Source organism: Camellia sinensis, chromosome 13 (assembly GCF_055761805.1).
Source record: "Camellia sinensis isolate YWXY chromosome 13, ASM5576180v1, whole genome shotgun sequence".
NCBI lineage: Eukaryota > Viridiplantae > Streptophyta > Magnoliopsida > Ericales > Theaceae > Camellia > Camellia sinensis.
Window position 1 is genome coordinate 147,289,022 of NC_138973.1, and position 16,912 is coordinate 147,305,933.

Below are 16,912 nucleotides of genomic sequence, written 5' to 3' on the forward strand. Positions count from 1 at the left end.
ACATCTCCCTAATCTTCTTCTTCTTCTTCGCTTTCGTCGCAGCAAATGGTAAGCGGCTTTCGGGGCCTCCGTGCGTGTTGCTTCCGCTTCTCTCACACGGCTGCGATTCCTCTCCCCATACACTCCTCCGCGCTCTCTTTCCGCCGCCGACTGTTCGTCACCAACTGCTCAGCCTCCGTCGCCGGAAAAAAGGAGAAGGTAATCGTGATTTCCGGCCCCACCGGTGCCGGCAAAAGCAGGCTCGCTTTGGAGCTCGCGAAACGCCTCAACGGAGAGATCATCAGTGCTGACTCTGTCCAGGTTTTAGAGATTTTCGCGCCGATAGCTCTTGTTTGGTTACGTAAAAATTTGAGGAAAAAGTAAACACTGAGCTAATTACAATACAACTGCTAGCTAAGTTGATTGAATTTGGTTTGTGTTACAGGTATATCGAGGACTTGATGTTGGATCTGCAAAGCCTTCATTGAGTGAAAGAAAGGTATTCATAGATTACTGCATTTTAAGATTCTACTTGTTTAAAGCATGTTTATAGCTCACAGGTCTTGTATCATGTATTATGGCCAAGTTTGGCAACCTAAAAATAATCCATCTTTTTTTTTTTTTCATCAGATCACCTCTCTACTTTTCTGCATATCTTTTCGTAAAAATAAAAAAGTGCACTTATTTAGGTCATCATCTTTTCTCTATCATGTGTCATGTATCATGGTCATTTGGTTGTTATTGCTTAATTTTATAAAATAAGGTATGTGAAAGTTTGAAAGCGTCTATCTGTCTTTTTTGTAAGTGATTATTTCTTTCTCATACCTTGTATATGTGTGCTTATGCTTTGAATTTAACCCTTTTTTTTTAGCGTGATTGTCTGTCCATCGGTCACTATCGTGGCAACACCCCAATCAATGGGTTTACAAGTTTCTGTCCAACTAGAAGATCTATCAGAAAAAGGTAGCTTAGTCTACGAGGATTAGGAAACACCATGATACACTAGTGCATAAAACAAATCATAGTTCTACTGGGCTAATGACAAGTGAATTGGTAGAGATAAACAAAAAGAGAAAAAGATAATGGACTTAATTTGCATTTTTGTGTTGTTTTCCTTTCTTTTTTGCGCCTTTTTGTGTCAGTTTCTGTTCGTTTGATGACAATGTTGTCTGGCTAAAGAGCCTTTTGTTTTTTTCTCTGTGTCTGTTGTTAGTTTTGTGGTGCCTGAGGGATGCCTCTTGTAAACCTGTGTATGTTATTGTTTTTAATTTATAACTTATTTACCTAAAAGAAAGAGAACCCACAGTTTTGGCTCTATGTTTTGTGATTTATTAATTTCCTTCAATGGTTTCATCTTGTTTTGCAGGTCTATGAGGATGAAACAGTTTCTATTAACCCTTAGATTTATTTTATATTTTTATATTTTTGGCCTTTTTGATTCAGGGATCCACAATTGCTGATCTTTCAGTCTCTATTACACGGGTTGAGAATTACCAGCTGCCTCCTGAGGCTCCTCCCCTAACCCCTGTAAGTACCACGGCTGTTAAAAATAATACTTTGGTATCTGTTTTTATAATACTATTCTATCTATTCATTCTAAAAATTTATAGATAATGCGAATGTAAAAAAAGTTGGATGGGCTAATGACAGGTGAATTGGTCATGGACCTACTCACCTGATCCTGAGGCCCACATTGTAGTTTTTTGGAAACCTTAGTCGCTTTACTCCTAGAAGGATATAAAACCAAAGAAAATTATCAGTGAACAAGAAAAAATAATAATGATGGTGATAATAACAATAAAATAAATAACCTACTGATTGTATTAGCAAGCAGAAATAGGTCAAACCCTCTGATGTTTTAATCAGTGAAGAAAACAAACTAGAAAACTTTGAAAGCGATTATATATTTGAAACCAGGTGAACTTATAGAGTTATTACTACTTTATTGATCTTATTAGCTTGTGAATTTCTCTCTATGATTTTCATGATTTGCCCAAGCATTATTATTACTAAAGCAATACTATGAATTGCTAACAAACACATTCAATGTCATATCACTACATATCGGAAAATTTTGTATGGAGGGATTAAGTATAATGATATTTGATTTAACATTCATGCAATAATTCTTGTGAATGTGTGTCACTCTAACATGTCATGCTTGCTTGACATTGATCATCACATATACAGTCAGTTGATGCATAACCACAGCAGAGTTGATTGATTCCCATATAGGTTGATAGTTTGGTTTTGGAGTTGCTAAAAGGCAATTTGTGTTTGTAGCGGTCTCTGAATTAATTTGTATTTTCATTTTTCAGGTCAGAAATTAATTAGAAAGATGCAAAATATAGTCAAAGAATTCAAGAAGTTTGTGCTTCAAATTTTTTGGTGGCTGTGGGGAAAGGATTGGGGCAGTTTAACAACTGGATAAATTACATTATTTTTGGTGTGATCTAAATGTAAGTTTATAAATTAATTAGTAAGTTTATTCATATGCTTCTGGCGATTTTTAAATTAATTTGTTTTTTTATTTTTCAGGTCAGAAATTTCTTGGAGAGATGCAAAATATGGTCAAAGAATTCAAAACTTACTTTTTTCAAGTTTTTTATTTTTTAATGTATGTAATCACAGTTAATTTTTTTTTTATTAATTTCTTTGTATATACTTTTATACATTTAACTTTCATTTATGAAATATATGATATTATTTCATTCAATATATGGTTGTGATTCAAAATATAGTATATAGTGTGTATTACATTATTCAAATGAGCGTGCAAAAATAATATTGATTATTCTTTAAATATGTCAAATTTTTTTTTATCACAGATTTTATTAGTTATTAATCACACTTAAAAGGTGTGATCTAAAGTTTTTAATCACACTTAAAAGCTGTGATCTAAATGTTTTTAACCACACTTAAAAGGTGTGATCTAAATATTTTTAATCACACTTAAAAGGTGTGATCTAAAGTTTTTAATCACACTTAAAAGCTGTGATCTAAATGTTTTTAACCACACTTAAAAGGTGTGATCTAAATATTTTTAATCACACTTAAAAGGTGTGATCCAAAGTTTTTAATCACACTTAAAAGGTGTGATCTAAAAGTTTTTAACCACACTTAAAAGGTGTGATCTAAAGTTTTTAATCACACTTAAAAGGTGTGATCTAAATGTTTTTAATCACACTTAAAAGATGTGATGAAAGCATTTTTTAATGACACTTAAAAAGTGTGATTAAAAATGATCATTTTTAATCACACTCTTAAAGACCACACTTTAATAAAACTTAAAAGGTGTGATTAAAAAACATACATCACACTAAAAAAGTGTGATCTTTATCTATATTTGTAGTAGTGCTTGCATTTTGCATGCATTTTATCGCGCTATCTTGCGCACCTCATCGCACTGTTTTGTGCACATTACTTGCATTTTGCATGCATTTTATCGTGCTATTTTGCGCTGTGACCATTATTTGCATTTTGCATGCATTTTATCGCGCTATCTTGCGCACCTCATCGCACTGTTTTGCGCTGTGACCATTACTTGCATTTCGCGTGCTTTTTATCGCGTTATCTTGCGCACCACATCACAATGTTTTGTGCACATTAGTTGCATTTTGCATGCATTTTATCGCGCTATTTTGCAAATCGCGCTGTTTTGCGTTGTAACCATTACTTGCATTTTGCATGCATTTTATTGCGCTATCTTACGCACCTCATCGCACTGTTTTGTGCACATTACTTGCATTTTGCACGCATTTTATCATGCTATTTTATGCATCGCGCTGTTTTGCGCTGTGACCATTACTTGCATTTTGCATGCATTTTATCGCGCTATCTTGTGCACCTCATCGCACTGTTTTGTGCACATTACTTGCATTTTGCATGCATTTTATCGCTATTTTGCGCACCTCATCGCACTGTTTTGTGCACATTATTTGCATTTTGCATGCATTTTATCGCGTCATTTTGCAAATCGCGCTATTTTGCGTTGTAACCATTAGTTGCATTTTGCATTCATTTTATCGCGCTATTTTGCGCTGTGACCATTACTTGCATTTTGCATGCATTTTATCGCGCTATCTTGCGCACCTCATCGCGCTATTTTGTGCACATTATTTGCATTTTGCATGCAATTTGTCGCACTAATTTGCGCATCGCGCTATTTTGCGCTGTGACCATTACTTGCATTTTGCACGTATTTTATCGCGCTATCTTGCGCACCTCATCGCCTTATTTTGTGCACATTATTTGCATTTTGCATGCATTTTATCGCGCTATTTTGTGCTGTGACCATTACTTGCATTTTGCATACATTTTATCGCGCTATCTTGCGCACCTTATCACATTATTTTGTGCACATTACTTGCATTTTGCTTGGATATTATCGGGCAACCTTGCGCACCTCATCGCGCTGTTTTGTGCACATTATTTGCATTTTGCATGCATTTTATCCCGCTATTTTGCGAATCGCTCAATTTTGCGCTACGACCATCACTTGCATTTTGCATGCGTTTTGTTGCGCTATCTTGGGCACCTCAACGCACTGTTTTGTGCACATTACTTGCATTTTGCATGCATTTTATCGCGCTACTTTGCGCTGTGACCATTACTTGCATTTTGCATGCATTTTAACGCACTATTTTGCGCACCTCACCGCACTGTTTTGTGCACATTACTTGCATTTTGCATGCAATTTATCGCGCTATTTTGCGCATCGCGCTATTTTGCGCTGTGACCATTACTTTCATTTTGCATGTATTTTATCGCGCTATCTTGCGCACCTCGTCGCCCTATTTTGTGCACATTATTTGCATTTTGCATGCATTTTATCACGCTATTTTGCGCTGTGACCATTACTTGCATTTGGATGCATTTTATCGCGCTATCTTGCGCACCTCATCACATTATTTTGTGCACATTACTTGCATTTTGCTTGGATATTATCGCGCAACCTTGCGCACCTCATCGCACTGTTTTGTGCACATTATTTGCATTTTGCATGCATTTTTTCCCGCTATTTTGCGAATCGCTCAATTTTGCGCTGTGATCATCACTTGCATTTTGCATGCGTTTTATCGCGCTATCTTGGGCACTTCATCGCACTGTGTAGACCCGCCCCGCGTTGGGCCTCGTTGCTACAGTTCGGACTCGATTTGTGTCACGGTTCTTAATCTTGAACCAAAGAGTCCAAATCTGGCAAATCGTTTTGAGAAACAAATTTTTGAAAAAGTAGTGCCAAACATGGACTGCTTTGCCAGATACAGAGTCGCCACCTAAATATTTTAAAATGGGGGAATTTAGGAAACCCTGACTCGGTGCCGAAGGCCACATGTCCGTCATCACCGGAGTTTGTCTCGGCTCGGGAGCTTGGGTACGATCGGGGAAGGTCAGCTATGAGCACCCCCTTTCGCCCGGTCCGAAGACCGGTCTCTACTAACCGTGATATCCGTTTTTGAAAACTTTATGTGTTCTTATTCCGATTATTAGCCTAGAATTACTATGTTATGCGCACAGCAAACAAGTATAGACTAGATTGCCTAATTTGGAAAGAAACATTGCATACCCGTTCGGTTTGAAAATGCTTTGGAATTTGCTACTCGCAAGTAGGCTAAAATACGGATTTCAACGAGTTTTTCCAACTCAAACAATCCAACCTTCACCCACAGGCATTCAAAACAGTTTAACACATAAGCATCTAGCCACATGTTAAGCATGCTATCATGGCAATATTCACACTCATGCGATATGCTAAAGCATTAAGATACTTACATAGTACTCCATGCCAAAACAAAGAACTTGTTAGCAAACATGCATGATCCAAGTCCATGTTAAGTGCCTAATGCATCGCATACAAGAATGCAATCTAGAATAGGCTCGGCTATCCTAAACATGTCATGTGAAAATGCACAATTATCACATATTCAGTTTGGAATTTGAAGTACGGATACAGTTAACGTGATGTACCGAGCCTAATGCATGCTGTAACGCCCTCAAAATAATAACATTAAACCCAACAAATAAGACGAGCGTTGATAGATAAACTAACCACCTTCTATCATTCATTAGAATTCCATTACATAAGTGTTACATGTTAATCTCATAACAAAATGCCCTACGGGCTTACAGCTTTCCAAGTTAACACTTGGTTACAACAAAGAGTTCTAACTCGTTTACACATTAAGCCCTTGGCTTGCAATTACATGTAATACATCAAAAGTACAACAACAAAACTATGTCCGCCACTAGCCTCCCAGCTATGTCCTTGGAGGTGGCATGCTTCCTGTACCTGAAAATGATATTCCCATATAGGGTGAGCCACAGCCCAGTAGAAATACACTAAACCAACCATGGACAATGACTAAAACATTAGCAATTGATAGTTGGTCAACACTGATACAATCACATAAATTACATATTTATGTCAACGACTTACAAGTCCCAATTACTTTTCATTTTCCCTTTTTCAACAGATAAGCATGCTAGCTCTATCATCATTTCCACAGATATGTATAAAAACTATATCTCACATTCAGATAAGCATAAAAGCTATATCCACAATCTCAACAGATATGTATATCAACAATATCCACAGATAAGCATACAAGCTGTATCCACACTCTACAACAGATATGTATATCAACAATATCCACAGATAAGCATACAAGCTGTATCCACACTTCACTTCACAAAGATAAGCATATGAGCTCTATCTTCACTTCTCAGACAAGCATATGAGCTCTGTCCACGGAGTACATCCCCTATCTCCTCCAAATACCTATCCGGTTTAGAGGTACATCCCCTATCTTCCCCTAAACCGCGGAGTACATCCCCTATCTCCTCCTCTACACATAACGCATATAAACACATTGGTTCTATATACAATCACACAATACACACATTTAATGTATTCTATCAACTGTCAAATTCCATGACACATTCCATTGATTAGTTTCAGTTTACTTAATCATCAAGCATTGTCTACAACAATCACGACTATCCTCTACCGATAGCCCAAAGCAGTTATTTCTAAACAGAAAATAAATGCACAATGGATATTCAATCAACATTTCATTCCTTCATTCCTCTCAATTAATTATCCCAATTAATTAAACAATGTAATTAGGTCAATTCCCATAATTAACATTTTAACCCTTAGGTCCCATTTTCATCAATGATTCAACATTAATTCCATTTTCCATGCCAAACATGCATCTAGGTTTATTATGAATAAAACCCCAACTTTTGTAAAAATTACACAAAAGCCCCAAACCTTTACAAGATTACCCAACCAAGCCCAACATCTCAAAATACCAAAATTTAAAGACAAAACCCATAGAGAGGAGTAGGTTATCCCTACCTCAAATTCGGAGTCCCAAAGGAGAAGACGACAAAACCCAACGTGCTCCAAAACCCGTGATTTTCAGATTAAAATGAAGCCCTCGACGATCAACAACTTTTTTGTAAAGGCCAAAGGTGAGTAAACCACTCCTACTAGATCAAAACCTAGAGAGAAGGTAGTATCTAGAGAGAAAGACTCAACAATGGTGTTTTTGGAAAAGTAAGAGAGAGAAGAGAAAGTGAAAAAGTGATTTGAAAAGTCACAATTTCGGGACTTAAACCCAGTCTTCCGCTCGAGCTTAAAACACCCCGCTCGAGCGGCCACTCACAGACTTCCGCTCGAGCGGCCAACCTCCCGCTCGAGCGCAGAATGCACTCGCCCAGCACTTTTGCAGAACCAGGCCTCCGCTCGAGCTCCCAACCCTACGCTCGAGCTCACAACACTGCACATCAAGATACTGGATGGACGTAATCTACGCTCGAGCGCCAACACCTCCGCTCGAGCGTACAGGCCAAAAATCTGGGCAACTAGTTTTGGTTTCTAAACTCAACCAACCTGTAACAACCCGCTCAACACATCCTATAACTCACATACAAAGTAAGAAAGGATGTAAACAAGATAGTAAACAACTACCAACATCCACGGACACATGTCCGGATCACTATACAACAAGGGTAAACCCGGGATCGCTATAACCTCCCCCCCTTAAAGAATTTCGTCCCCGAAATTAAGCACAAGTTTTCAAAACAAGTTTTTCTCCCTTTTAATCAATGTTACACTTTAACATTCAACAATTCGACCCATTCCCGGTCATCCCATCCCTTTAACAAGATACATATCACAATATGTAAACAACATATGTATTTTCAACATGCATCATCATTATGCACTATCCTTCCAGTTTCAACAATATATTTAACACATATAATGTCACTTTCAACTTCCATATGAGGCAAGTTCCAAAACATACTTCCAATAACCAAAACATTTTCAATGTTTCACAACTTAAGACATATATAAAAGCTCTTAAGTTCAACAAAAATGTAAAATTTAAATATAAGATTACATATCAACAAACAAGTCCGGATATTTCTCTCGGACTTCCAACTCACGTTCCCAAGTGGCTTCCTCCACTCCGTGATGTTTCCACAAGACTTTCACCAAAGGAATGGTCTTGCCACGCAGGACCTGATCCCGCCTATCCAAGACCCGAACCGGTCTCTCCTCATACGAGGCATCCTCATCTACCTCTAAATCAGTCCAATCCAGCACATGTGATGGATCTGGTTCATACTTCCGAAGCATACTCACATGAAACACATCATGCACTCCGGACAACTGCGGCGGCAAGGCTAACCGATAAGCAACCTCACCTATCCTCTCAAGGATCTCAAAAGGACCAATAAACCGAGGGGACAACTTCCCACTCTTCCCAAACCTCATCAGGCCTCGTCTAGGTGATATCTTCAGAAAGACATGATCACCTACCTCAAACGCCAAAGGCCTCCTCCTACGGTCGGCATAACTCTTTTGTCGACTCTGGGCTGTAACAAGCCTCCTACGGATAAGCTCAACTTTCTCCGTCGTCTCCCTAACCAACTCCGGACCCAACAAAGGTGCATCACCCACCTCGGCCCAACAAACTGGAGACCTACACGGTCGGCCATACAAGGCCTCAAACGGTGCCATACCGATGCTAGACTGAAAACTGTTGTTGTAGGCAAACTCTACCAATGGCAAGTGCCTCTCCCACGTCCCACTGAAGTCCAGGACACAACCCCGAAGCATATCCTCGAGGATCTGAATAGTACGCTCGGACTGCCCATCAGTCTGAGGATGATAAGCCGTACTAAAGGTCAACTTAGTGCCCAAGGCACTCTGCAAACTCTGCCACAACCTAGCAGTAAAACGAGGATCTCTATCTGAGACGATCGTCACTGGGACCCCGTGCAATCTCACTACGTCCCGAATATACAAGTCGGCAAGATGATCTACCGAATCTCTCACGCGCATAGGAATAAAGTGCGCCGACTTAGTCAACCGGTCTACAACCACCCAAATAGCATCACTACCCCGCCGAGTCCTCGGAAGACCTACAACGAAGTCCATAGTGACATGCTCCCACTTCCACTCGGCAATAGGCAAGGGTTGCAACAAACCTGCTGGCCTCTGATGCTCGGCCTTCACTTGCTGGCAAGTAAGGCACTTTGATACGAAAACAGCCACATCTCTCTTCATACCCCGCCACCAAAACTGGCGACCCAAATCCTGATACATCTTAGTACCTCCCGGATGCACCGCAAGGCGCGAATGGTGAAACTCTCGGAGTACTTCCTCACGGCAAGCCTCCGGTACAAACAAACGGTCTCGGTATCTCACACTCAGGTCGGGATACACCGTCAAAACCTCCTCAACTTTCCCACTGGAGATCTTCTCTCGGAGGGATTCTACCTCAAGGTCACCTCTCTGTGCCTCCAACACTCTAATCACAAGTGTAGGCTGCGCAACTACAGAAAACAAGGCCGCAGCCTCAACAGATTTGCCCAGTAGCAAATCAAACTCGCCAAGTGCTCCCAACATCTCCCATTCCCGGATGGCTATACAAGCTACATCACTAATGGTTTTCCTACTAAGGGCATCGGCCACAACATTGGCCTTTCCCGGATGATAATGTAACTCAAAATCATAATCCTCGATGAACTCCATCCACCTCCTCTGCCTCAGATTCAAGTCTCTCTGTGTAAACAGATACTTCAAACTCTTGTGATCCGAGAATACCTCGAACCTCTCACCATAAAGGTAGTGCCTCCAGATTTTCAAGGCAAAGATTATAGCTGCTAACTCTAGGTCATGTGTGGGGTAATTCTTCTCGTGTATTTTCAACTGACGTGAGCCATAAGCTACCACTTTCCCCTTCTTGCATCAACACACAACCCAAACCCTCTCGTGAGGCATCACAATAAACCGCATAACCCAACCTTCTCTCCGGAATAATCAACACCGGAGCGGTGGTCAATCTAACTTTCAACTCTTGGAACGACTTTTCACAAGTCTCACTCCACACAAACTTGACTCCCTTCCGAGTCAGTCTAGTCAACGGTGACGCCAACCTGGAGAAATCTTTCACAAACCGACGGTAATACCCAGCTAATCCCAGAAAACTGCGGATCTCAAACACACTCTTAGGCTGTGCCCAATCTTGTACTGCCTCAACCTTGGATGTATCAACAGACACCCCTTTCCCGGATACCACGTGGCCTAAGAATTTGACTTCCCCCAGCCAGAACTCACACTTCCCGAACTTGGCATGCAGCCTATGAGCTCTAAGCAACTCAAGCACCACTCTCAAGTGTTCCTCGTGCTCCTCCTTAGATGACGAATAGATAAGGATATCGTCCACAAAAACAACCACAAAGCGGTCTAAGAACTCCCGGAAAATCCGGTTCATCAAGTCCATAAAGACTGCCGGTGCATTGGTAAGCCCGAATGGCATCACCAGAAACTCATAATGGCCATACCGCGTACGGAATGCCGTCTTCGGAATATCTTCCTCCCTGACCCTCAACTGATGGTAACCCGATCTCAAGTCTATCTTAGAGAAACAACGGGAACCCTTCAACTGGTCAAACAAATCATCTATACGGGGCATAGGGTACTTATTTTTAACCGTAGCCCGATTCAACTTCCGGTAGTCTATACACAATCTCAAGGCACCATCTTTCTTTTTAACAAAGAGGGCCGGTGCTCCCCACGGTGAAACACTAGGGCGAACAAAGCCCTTATCGAGCAATTCCTGGAGCTGAACTTTCAACTCAACCAACTCTGCTGGAGCAAAACGGTAAGGTGCCATAGAAATCGGCGCCGTACCAGGCACTAAATCAATAGAGAACTCTATCTCTCGGTGAGGTGGCAAACTAACAAGATCTTCGGGAAAGACATCCGAATACTCACAAACCACCCTCGGCAATACATGCTGGGTCTCACCACTCTCACCACTCTCAAAACTAGCAAGTAGACTACTAAGCTCACTTCGCCCTCGCGAATCATACCCCGGTGGCAAAACACTACCAACCCGGTCTCCCAAGAAATGGAACCACTCCCCGCTCAAGGTACATAATGTAACCCTCTGGCGGTAGCAATCAATAACAGCCCGGTATGACGATAACCAGTCCATACCCAAAATAACATCAAAACCCCTCATGGGCATGACAACAAACGGAAAAGGAAGCCTATAGTCGGCGACCTCTATATCACATCCTCTAACACCCTGTTTCAGAATCAACTCACCACCCAAAGGCGATACCACACAAATAGGAGATGCTAACTGTGCTAACTCCAATTCCAAAACAGATGCAAATGCAGCAGATACAAAAGAATGAGATGCACCCGTGTCTATCAACACATTAGCAACTGAGTTGCAAAACAGAAAAGTACCTCTCACTACTGATGGAGCCGGTACTAAATCCTGCGCGGTAACAACATACACGCGCCCCGTAGGCCCCTGGTCTACCTGCTCACCTCTCGGAGCAAAAGACTACTGCACAGACTGGGATGACGAAGCTCCCGGATTGGCCCTCGAGGCCTGCACAGACTGAGCTGGCTGAAAACCCTGCGTCTGCCTAGAACCAGACGCTCCCGAAGTGGCACTCAACTGTGGGCAAAACCTCTTCATGTGCCCAGGTTGTCCACACTGATAACAAATCAAGAGCTGCCCCCTGCCCAAACTCTGACTCGGCGGTCTAGCTGAAGAAGAAGCAGCTTTCTGACCCCCACCCTTCTGCGGGCAAACAGAAACCTTGTGACCCAGCTGGCCACACTTGTAACAAGTGAATTCTCCCTGACTGCCTCTCCCCGAGCCTACACTAGGCACTGGAAAGGTCGATCTAGAGACTGCACCCTGAGACTGCTGAGAGTTAGAACCCCTCTGCCTCCTGCCATCACTCTGACTATCCTGGCTCCTCTTGGAGCCTCTCTGACCCTCATCCTCCTCCTGCATCATAAGCTCCATATGAGCTGCAGCATCCACTAGGTGTCTATACTCTCGAATGTAAGACCCACCAATTCTCAACTTGAGGCCCCGCCTCAACTTCCGCTCAAACTCATAACAACGGCGTTCCTCAGACGCCACCAGTTCAGGTGCAAACCTGGACAGACTGGTAAAAGTAGCCTCAAACTCGGCCACTGACAAGCCCTGCTGATTAAGCCGGCTAAACTGATCCCTCAGCTTCTCCCTAGCTGCTGCAGACAAAAACCTCTCCTGAAAAGCATTCACAAACGCCTCCCAAGTACCACCAACACGAGCCTTCTCGTACTTCCACCATTGACCCGCATCTCCCTTCAGTTGGAAGGATGCCAAGGTCACTTTCAGTGCTCCGTCCTCGATGCCAAGCATCTCAAACGTCTTCGTTGTCTGTTCGAGCCATTCATCTGCCTTAAGCGGCTCTTTAGGATCCCCGATAAACTTGTCCGGATTACACCGAAAGAACTCCCTCTTCAAGAAGGAAGGCCCTGTCTCAGCTGCCTGATTCCCAGCTCTAAGAATACCTAAAGCTCCTGCTATCTCTCTGGCCAAGGCACCCATAGCCTGCTGACCCACTGGCTCGGCCACATTGGCCTGCCCAACTCCCTCCTGCACTGCCGGAATCTCACCCGGTAACGGTACTTCCTGCCTCGCAGGTCTACCACGCCTAGCACCTCTTCCTCGTCCTGACATCCTAATAAAGGCAACACAGAACGTTAGCACATTCATAGGTGTGCCGAAACTAATCACTCACGTCCTAATGCATGGACAACTGTAATTCACTCCACATAAGCACATAAACACATAAGCACTTACGAACTTCATTTTCGGACAATGATAGTCCCGAGACGTTACTAGAGTTCCGGTTAGAAACAGCATTGATCAAGTGCTTTTCCAACAAGACTCCCAGAAACTCAAGGATCCAATCAATATCCCAGAAATTAAATCCCATACCCACATAGTCACATAAGCATGTTATCAATTGAGCACATAGCATATGATACTACATCTAAGTCTCTATCAAGCGAGACAAACCCATTGTGATCCTAATCACTTCCCACGTACCCAAAGTATTCGAACCCGGTACGCTCTGATACCAAGTTGTAACGCCCTCAAAATAATAACATTAAACCCAACAAATAAGACGAGCGTTGATAGATAAACTAACCACCTTCTATCATTCATTAGAATTCCATTACATAAGTGTTACATGTTAATCTCATAACAAAATGCCCTACGGGCTTACAGCTTTCCAAGTTAACACTTGGTTACAACAAAGAGTTCTAACTCGTTTACACATTAAGCCCTTGGCTTGCAATTACATGTAATACATCAAAAGTACAACAACAAAACTATGTCCGCCACTAGCCTCCCAGCTATGTCCTTGGAGGTGGCATGCTTCCTGTACCTGAAAATGATATTCCCATATAGGGTGAGCCACAGCCCAGTAGAAATACACTAAACCAACCATGGACAATGACTAAAACATTAGCAATTGATAGTTGGTCAACACTGATACAATCACATAAATTACATATTTATGTCAACGACTTACAAGTCCCAATTACTTTTCATTTTCCCTTTTTCAACAGATAAGCATGCTAGCTCTATCATCATTTCCACAGATATGTATAAAAACTATATCTCACATTCAGATAAGCATAAAAGCTATATCCACAATCTCAACAGATATGTATATCAACAATATCCACAGATAAGCATACAAGCTGTATCCACACTCTACAACAGATATGTATATCAACAATATCCACAGATAAGCATACAAGCTGTATCCACACTTCACTTCACAAAGATAAGCATATGAGCTCTATCTTCACTTCTCAGACAAGCATATGAGCTCTGTCCACGGAGTACATCCCCTATCTCCTCCAAATACCTATCCGGTTTAGAGGTACATCCCCTATCTTCCCCTAAACCGCGGAGTACATCCCCTATCTCCTCCTCTACACATAACGCATATAAACACATTGGTTCTATATACAATCACACAATACACACATTTAATGTATTCTATCAACTGTCAAATTCCATGACACATTCCATTGATTAGTTTCAGTTTACTTAATCATCAAGCATTGTCTACAACAATCACGACTATCCTCTACCGATAGCCCAAAGCAGTTATTTCTAAACAGAAAATAAATGCACAATGGATATTCAATCAACATTTCATTCCTTCATTCCTCTCAATTAATTATCCCAATTAATTAAACAATGTAATTAGGTCAATTCCCATAATTAACATTTTAACCCTTAGGTCCCATTTTCATCAATGATTCAACATTAATTCCATTTTCCATGCCAAACATGCATCTAGGTTTATTATGAATAAAACCCCAACTTTTGTAAAAATTACACAAAAGCCCCAAACCTTTACAAGATTACCCAACCAAGCCCAACATCTCAAAATACCAAAATTTAAAGACAAAACCCATAGAGAGGAGTAGGTTATCCCTACCTCAAATTCGGAGTCCCAAAGGAGAAGACGACAAAACCCAACGTGCTCCAAAACCCGTGATTTTCAGATTAAAATGAAGCCCTCGACGATCAACAACTTCTAAGGCAAAACACAAGTGTTCGGTGCAAAACCGGACACTAAACGGTCAAGTTCGGAGATTCTGAGGTAGGGCGCGCGAGCCAAAACCTCCGGGAACTCCAAACAAACATAAACATGGATAATCACCGAGTGTTCGAGCGGTGACGTCCAAGTCTTGAGGACGGTCAAAAATGGGGTGTCTACACACTGTTTTGTGCACATTACTTGCATTTTGCATGCATTTTATCGCGCTACTTTGCGCTGTGACTATTACATGCATTTTGCATGCATTTTATCGCACTATTTTGCGCACCTGACCGCACTGTTTTGTGCACATTACTTGCATTTTGCATGCAATTTGTCGCGCTATTTTACGCTATGACCATTACTTGCATTTTGCATGCATCGCGCTATCTTGCGCACCTCATCGCCCTGTTTTGTGCACATTCCTTGCATTTTGCATTCATTTTAACGCGCTATCTTGCGCACCTCATCGCACAATTTTGAGCACATTACTTGCATTTTGCAAACATTTTATCGCGCTGTCTTGCACACCTCACCGCACTATTTTGTGCACATTACTTGCATTTTGCAAGCAATTTGTCGTGCTATTTTGCGTATCGCGCTATTTTGCGCTGTGACCATTACTTGCATTTTGCACGTATTTTATCACGCTATCTTGCGCACCACACCGCACTGTTTTGTACACATTACTTGCATTTTTCATGCAATTTGTTGCAATATTTTTCGTATCGCGCTATTTTCACTGTGACCATTACTTGCATTTTGCTTGCATTTTATTGCGCTTTCTTGCGCACCACACCGCACTGTTTTGTGCACATTCCTTGCATTTTGCATGCAATTTGTCGTGCTATTTTGCGCATCGTGCTATTTTGCGCTGTAACCATTACTGGCATTTTGCATGCATTTTATCGCGCTATCTTGCGCACCTCATCGCCCTGTTTTGTGCACATTACTTGCATTTTGCATGCATTTTATCGCGCCCTTTTGAGAATCGCGCTATTTTGCGCTGTGACCATTACTTGCATTTTGCATGCATTTTATCGCGCTATCTTGCGCACCTCATCGCACTGTTTTGTGCACATTACTTGCATTTTATCGTGCTATTTTGCGCATCGCGCTATTTTGCGCTGTGACCATTACTTGCATTTTGCATGCATTTTATCGCGCTATCCTGCGCACCTCATCGCACTATTTTGTGCACATTACTTGCATTTTGCATGCATTTTATCGTGCTATTTTGCGCTGTGACCATTACTTGCATTTTGCATGCATTTTATCGCGCTATCTTGCGCACCTCATCGTACTGTTTTGCGCTGTGACCATTACTTGCATTTTGCATGCTTTTTATCGCGTTATCTTGCGCACCACATCGCAATGTTTTGTGCACATTACTTGCATTTTGCATGCATTTTATCGCGCTATTTTGCAAATCGCGCTGTTTTGCGTTGTAACCATTACTTGCATTTTGCATGCATTTTATTGCGCTATCTTGTGCACCTCATCGCACTGTTTTGTGCACATTACTTGCATTTTGCACGCATTTTATCGTGCTATTTTGTGCATCACGCTGTTTTGCGCTGGGACTATTACTTGCATTTTGCATGCATTTTATCGCGCTATCTTGCGCACCTCATCGCACTGTTTTGTGCACATTACTTGCATTTTGCATGCATTTTATCGCGCTATTTTGCGCACCTCATCACACTGTTTTGTGCACATTATTTGCATTTTGCATGCATTTTATCGCGCCATTTTGCAAATCGCGCTATTTTGCGCTGTAACCATTAGTTGCATTTTGCATTCATTTTATCGCGCTATTTTGCGCTGTGACCATTACTTGCATTTTACATGCATTTTATCGCGCTATCTTGCGCACCTCATCGCGCTATTTTGTGCACATTATTTGCATTTTGCATGCAATTTGTCGCACTAATTTGCGCATCGCGCTATTTTGCGCAGTGACCATTACTTGCATTTTGCATGTATTTTA

The 16,912-nt window shown here is 41.5% G+C and overlaps 1 long non-coding RNA gene across 1 annotated transcript; it reads left to right on the top strand.

Annotated features, from left to right (window-relative positions):
* The first annotated feature begins 1,066 nt into the window (after window positions 1–1,066).
* Window positions 1,067–2,580, top strand: LOC145806063 (uncharacterized). The gene is made up of 3 exons (XR_014348506.1): window positions 1,067–1,506; window positions 2,298–2,438; window positions 2,518–2,580. It is a non-coding gene; the product is annotated as an uncharacterized LOC145806063 (long non-coding RNA).
* Window positions 2,581–16,912: the final 14,332 nt, after the last annotated feature.